Source organism: Haplochromis burtoni, unplaced genomic scaffold, assembly GCF_018398535.1.
Source record: "Haplochromis burtoni strain Fernald_Lab_line unplaced genomic scaffold, NCSU_Asbu1 Contig_339, whole genome shotgun sequence".
Taxonomy (NCBI): domain Eukaryota; kingdom Metazoa; phylum Chordata; class Actinopteri; order Cichliformes; family Cichlidae; genus Haplochromis; species Haplochromis burtoni.
The window spans coordinates 295,082-302,189 of record NW_024582700.1 but is presented as its reverse complement, the minus strand read 5'-3'; positions in this window follow the sequence as shown (position 1 = coordinate 302,189).

The window sequence follows — 7,108 nt, the reverse complement described above, 5'->3', positions numbered from 1 at the left end:
ACCTCTCACATGTTTAAGCTTGCTGCGGGAGATTTCACTTGTCATGTTTGCATAGTAAGCTAACGATTAATAAGACGATGTCAGAGGAATTGGTGCACAAATTATCATCACTCACAGATCAGTGCTGTCGCTCTCTATACACAGTTCGCACGATTGCAAAGTGAAAGCAAAAAAACAAGCGCAAATTCAAACGCGACTTCAATATGTCACATATTGACAGTGGCTCACCGATGCCAATGACATAATTACCCAGCTACATTTCTGAAAGAATGCAAAAGCATTGACATATATTTTTCCTACAATAGCCCGACGGGCAGGGAAGAGATAGATTTTGGTAGCCCGACTGAAAAAATCGCTAGCTCCGGTGTTCCAGATCTACTGGCGTTTAGATCAACTGGCGTTGGTCGAACAGATGTGTGGCAGTCTTGCGTTTCAGTAGCTCTACCGACAAACCAGCAAAAAAACGCCAAATGTGTCATCTGTGACACTTGTGAGGTTGTCTCAAACACACTCCGTCAGTCTTGATGCTGTTGAACAACAAAATGTTTAAAAATGTGGCGAGTTTACCTGGTGATATCCTCATGCGCGACGCGATCGCGAAAACAGCAAACAAGTAACACCACGCCGATGTTGTTCACAGGACAGCAAGAGTAAACGATCGGGAGACTCTTGTCGTCGTTATCGTTCCCCTCGCACGGTTTATTTCTCCGGTTCAGCGTTTTTGCTTCACAACTACAGCGTGCTGTTTACTTTGTGCACTAACATGGATCGAGTCAACCAGCGCCACCTCTGGCCAAGTGCCACAGCCTACAGCCAGATCAACCTGTGACACATCTGCACCACGTTTGAATTCGTGTCATGCACATTTGTACCTTTCAATTGTGTCTGTTTGTGCGTCATGCAAATAAACCTTTGGAAAGAATGAAATGATATCATATATTCCTTATTGGCCTACATTTGTACAAAATTCCAAATTATATACACAAAGTCATAGAAATCACCACTCCAATTGGTCATCATGATTTTAATATTCTCTTTTTCCATAACAATGAAATACGCCTTGGACAAATATGACACATCAATATTTCATTAGTGTTGTCACATCACATCCTGTAAGCATCGTCTGCCTGTGTCCTTTCCCTGGAAATTAATATTTCCAGCCAATATAGGCAATTCATCAACATGGCTGGAGTTATATACAGTCTGTATAAGTGTGGTTAATCTAATGAACATTTGTAAAGAGACGGCAGTTACTGTGAATTCACAGCAGTTACACAGTGATTAGTAATTGTGGTGGGACGTGGTCTGCGGTGCCGTGCGGACGCACCTGCACGGCATCCGCAATCACGCCCGCCGTGTTAAAACACGGGGACTCAGGGGTTGGTGGTGGTGTGGTGTGACGTGACTACAATAAAGTTGGCTCTGAACGTCGCTCCGTGGTCCCGCCGTGCCTTATTCATGCCACATTGGTGCCGAAACCCAGGAGGCGGCATGGCGGGTACCTACCAGAGCCAGGAAAGGGAAGAGCTGGCCGAGATGGTGGCCGAAATAGCGGCCACCCAGCGGAAGCAGGCGGCGGAGGTGCGTCGCCAACAGGAAGAGCTGCAGGACCGGTCCGAGCGCCACCTGGAAAGGATTGGGGAGCTGGTGGCGCTGCTCTGGGCCTCGGCGCCACCCCCACAAGTGTGTCCCGAGGACAGTGAAGCGGTGGAGGAGCCGTGTGGGGCACCTCGGCAGCCAGAGGTGGTGGACGAGTCACGCGGGGGTCCGAGCCTGCCGGAGGAGGAGCAGCCGGGTGAAGGGCTGCTCCTGCCGGAAGCGGTGGAGGTGCCGCTCCAATCGGAGGCCGAGGACGAGGCGGGCGGGGGTCTACACCTGCCGGAGGCAGAGGAGTCGCTCCACCCAGAGGTGGATGAGGGGCTGTGCCTGCTGGGGGCGGAGGCGCAGTGCGGGGAGCCGCTCCAAACGGGAGTGGCGGAGGCGGTGGCGGAGCAGCTGTGCGAGGAGACTGAGGTCCCTGCTCCAGGGCAGCCTGCGCAGCCGGAGTTGGAGGCAGAGGAGCGGGACAGCCCCGCTAGGCCGGGGGTCGGCGGGCTGGCTAGTCTAGCCTCGCTGCCACCAGTCAATTCTGCGCGCCTGACGTCTGCCCAGCCGCCTGTGTGCAGGAGCTCACGGCCATGCCTGTGTGGCCGTGTCCGCTTGCTACGCGGCCGACCTCCGGACCAGCTTCGCCGTTGCCGCTGGATGCGCGGGCGGCCACCAGAATGGACGCTTCCCCGTCGCTTGGTCAGGGGCTGGGGCGCCGATGTTTAGGGGCCGAGTCTCGCCCCAGTTCCCCGGGGGGAGTAGGTTCGGCCAGATTGCTCCCCGGCCTCAATCGGGCGATGGGGGTATGTGGTGGGGCGTGGTCTGCGGTGCCGTGCGGACGCACCTGCACGGCATCCGCAATCACGCCCGCCGTGTTAAAACACGGGGACTCAGGGGTTGGTGGTGGTGTGGTGTGACGTGACTACAATAAAGTTGGCTCTGAACGTCGCTCCGTGGTCCCGCCGTGCCTTATTCATGCCACAGTAATAACAGCCAGTGAGAGTGAGTGGATATGACTGTTCCCACCACTAACACATGACCATAGCCCACTACTAGATTAACTTGTGACACATCTGCACCTGCTGCTATGATCACATTGAGTAGAGGCTGAGTGGCTGCACTTACCCCTGGTACATCCAAATCTACCCACAAACATGTTGAAAGATGCAATGCCAGCAATGTGGATTGTCAACACTAAAAACAATCGGTAAGCAAAGACAACAGGGATCAATTTTTTCTGTTTATTTAGCACCCACAACATTTGTAGTCGCCTTCTGCACAGGGGAAGTCCACACACACTGTGTGGTACCACTTTCCACAGAAGGTGCAATCTGCAAGATTGAATGAGATTGTCAGGGTCATTGTCTGACTGTTTATTACTAATCACTGTGTAACTGCTGTACATTCACAGTAACTGCCATCTCCTTATAAATGTTTATTAGATTGACCACACTTATGCAGACTGTATATCACAACCAACTCTAACATGTTTGTTTGCAGAGGGAAGACACAGGCAGACTATGCTAACGACATGTGATGTTACAACACTGGTGAAATATTAGTGTGTTCACGACATTTTTCGTATGGGCAAAAGTATTGATATCAGGATGGTGATTCTTATGTGTATGTCATTTGGCATTTTGTACAAATGTAGGCTGATAATAAATACATGATATCATTTCATTCTTTCCAAAGGTTTATTTGCATGACGCACAAACAGACACAATTGAAAGGTACAAATGTGCATGACACGAATTCAAACGTGGTGCAGATGTGTGTCACAGGTTGATCTGGCTGTAGGCTGTGGCACTTGGCCAGAGGTGGCGCTGGTTGACTCGAGTCCATGTTAGTGCACAAAGTAAACAGCACGCTGTAGTTGTGAAGCAAAAACGCTGAATTCGGAGAAATAAACCGTGCGAGGGGAACGATAACGACGACAAAGTCTCCCGATCGTTTACTCTTGCTGTCCTGTGAACAACACGGCGTGGTGTTACTTGTTTGCTGTTTTCGCGATCGCGTCGCGCATGAGGATATCACCAGGTAAACTCGCCACATTTTTAAACATTTTGTTGTTCAACAGCATCAAGACTGACGGAGTGTGTTTGAGATAACCTCACAAGTGTCACAGATGACACATTTGGCGTTTTTTTTGCTGGTTTGTCGGTAGGAGCTACTGAAACGCAAGACTGCCACACATCTGTTCGACCAACGCCAGTTGATCTAAACGCCAGTAGATCTGGAACACCGGGACGTCGGGCTAGCGATATTGCGAGCCCTGTATCTGATTGAGGAATCACTCATCTTTGGAAAAGAGAGTTTATTACAGAGAAATGGCTCTTTCCAAAATAAAAGCTATACTATCCGCTTCTTCTGGGCTATATTCTCAGCAGCATAAGGAGAATCATGTGCTAACAGCTGTCTAAATGACTCGGCTAAAGTTAGTAGCATGCTTGCTTTTTTTTGTCTGCTTCCACTTGTCTTTGCACTAGGATGATGTCGGCGTAAATGTGCAGTCATATTCGTTGTGTTCCCACTAGTGCTTTCAGGTTAATCTCGTTGAAATGACCTTAACGCCACAACACGGCAAATCTCCGTTAACGAGCTACCGCCGATCGCTCCGTGCATGGGGCTAGACGGCCAACACGTTAACGAGCTAACTGCGCTACACACTAGTTCACACCAATGTAATTGAGCATTGCATGGCACATCCAACATACTGTTTTACTTTAGTCCATGACTCGCTTACCTTCAGGGTCATACGTCACATGAAAACCAAAATAATTCCAAACGCCAGATCTGAATGAGGTGGGTCCATGTTGCAAGGAGAGCTTAACTTCTGTCTCGCTAGCTTGCCCTGCGCTCTTCCTTCTGACTATGCTGTCTGTGTTGAGCGCTCAGTGGATCTGCGCTCGACAGTGCAGCCTAGGCGGAGTAGTCGAACACAGATTCACTGAGCGCTCAACACAGACAGCATCGTCAGAAGGAAAATTGATAAAATAAATTACAAATGTTGTATTGTTCGATACATATGCGTACCGAACCGAAAGCACTGTATCGAACGGTTCAATATCGATACAATATCGTTGCACCCCTAATATATATTTATATATATAAAAAAAATCGCAATAATATCGTATCGTGAGTTAAGTATTGTGATAATATCGTATCGTGGGGTGTATGGTGATTCCCACCTCTATTGATGTCACTGTTGAAGATGATGACCATGTCAGTAAAATTTTCTCTGCAGCAACGTCCAGCTCCTTCTCTGGTTCACAAAGTGATATTCTCTGGAGTAGGGAAAAGAGCTAGAAAGTCCTGCTGAGAAACAGAAAAAGGCTTTATTTTAAGACTGATATAATGAAGACTGTATAATAATATTTTAATCAAATATTCATAATTAAATAATTCAGGTTAACAGTCTTACTGTATCAAACTACATACAGTAATAATGTTTGTGCAACCGTGTACAATCAATGTACATGGTTGATACACCAATACTCCAAATGCAGTATTGGGAAGACCAAGTGAACAAATAAACAACCAAAAAAACCTTAACTTTTATTCTAAAACATAAAACAAGGTAAAGATTCATTTTCACGCACTCACGGGTAGCTCTCTCCGCCGGGAGAGAAATCATGCTTGTGCAAATAAACGTACTTTTGGAGGCTGAGCCCAAAGGAAGACGCAGCCCTGATGTGATTAGTCGCTTTGATGGACACTGCGTTATGAATTTAGTGACATCACACAGTTATTGCCAATTATTCGAATGCCCACCCAATAAACTCACCGTTCAAGAAACCAGTATAGTAAGTGACACAAGCCAGGATTGAGCCATGCTTTCATGTTGTTTAAGGCACATTCTGACCCTACTATATGAATATTGCAGCAGAATTCAGACCACGCAACATTTTTCCAATATTTTTGTTGAATCTGTGAAAAGTGTAGCCCAGTTCCCTGTTCTTAGCTGACAGGATTGGTAACTGTTATGGTCTTCTGCTCCTGGAGCTCATTTACTTAAAGTATTCAATATGTTGTGTATTTAGCAATGCTCTTCTTTGTACCTCGAAATGAGTCGTAGTAAGTGGTTATTACTGTTGCCTCCCTGTTACCTTAAAGTAGTCTAGAGATTCTTCTTGCACTTCTGGCAACAACAAAAAATATTTACCCTAGACAACTGCTGGTCACTGGATATTTACACTTTTCCAGATACTTTAGATAAAAGAAATTGAACAGTTGTACCAACCATAACCCTCAAATATACCTGAGTTCACATTTATTCCTGTCAGAAATCATAATTCTTCCAGATTTCTGATCAGTTAAGCTGTTATATTAATAAATGTTGTGCAGCAGACCTCCAAGGGCCCAATATTTTCTATAAAAGCATTTCATACATTCTCACAGAAAGACTTTATCAGTAAGTCTATAAACTGTAGTTCTTATGTCTGAGATACTGACCTGACAGCAACAGGAGGACCAGTATGTTTATTTCCCCCATTCTTGGCTTCACTCTCTATAACAGACATAGCAATCGTCATTATTATTTCACCATAATTATAATCATCTGCATGATAAGCTTTTGTTACTATTATGCAGACCTTGATCCCCAAAGTCATGTGACTGAAAAAAGGAAAGAAGTAGCACAGTCTTTAAATGTAAACACACACGTAAACACACACACACACACACACACACACACACACACACACACACACACTTCTGAATACTCTGCCAGCCACTTTGTAATGGCGTTCCATGGATGCACTGCTTGCTAGTCTCTTGCATCCTGCTGTTATGTGCTGGATTGTCTCAGGGGCAACTTTGCACAGCCTGCATCTGGTGTGTTGCTGGTGCAGTAGTACATGCCACTGGTACATGCAGCACAGGGGCCTGTCCTTCCCTGATGGTTCCTCTTCTTACTCCTCTCAGGCTTCTGCTGCCTGAGGTATTCACTAAGCAGTTGGTCAGTTGTGGCAATCTTCCTGATCCACTTATGGATCTTTTTTGTTTCATCCTGGAGTAGTTGTGACACTCACTAGTCCTCTGTCTCCTTCATTTTGCTGAGTGCACATTGTCAGGGTGCTGGACTTGGGGGTAAAACCCTCCACACATGGTAAGGAGCTTGTCTTTGATGTTAGCGGCTCTCCTCCTCTTGCCAGCTTATTATCCTAGCAGTATCTGACAGTCAGCAAGGGTGTAGGTGTTTATTGCCCTGATATTGTTATTCATATTCAGTTTGCAGCTTTCCTAGTGGCCTCTTCATGGTTCCCATTTGACTGGTAGATTCCAAGGTACATGTAGCTACCCTCAATGTCTGCCATGTTGCCTTGTGGTAGTGCATTTCCCTCAGTTTTAACTACTTTCTCTCCCATTGATAGCATCCGACTACATTTCTCCAGTCCAATTCCACAAATGATCTTATGGAGTGATGAATCCAAAATTAAAGTTTCTGGTTCCAATCATTGTCAATGATCAGGAGAATGCCCATCTGTAAAACACAGTGGAGACTCTGTTGTGATTTGGA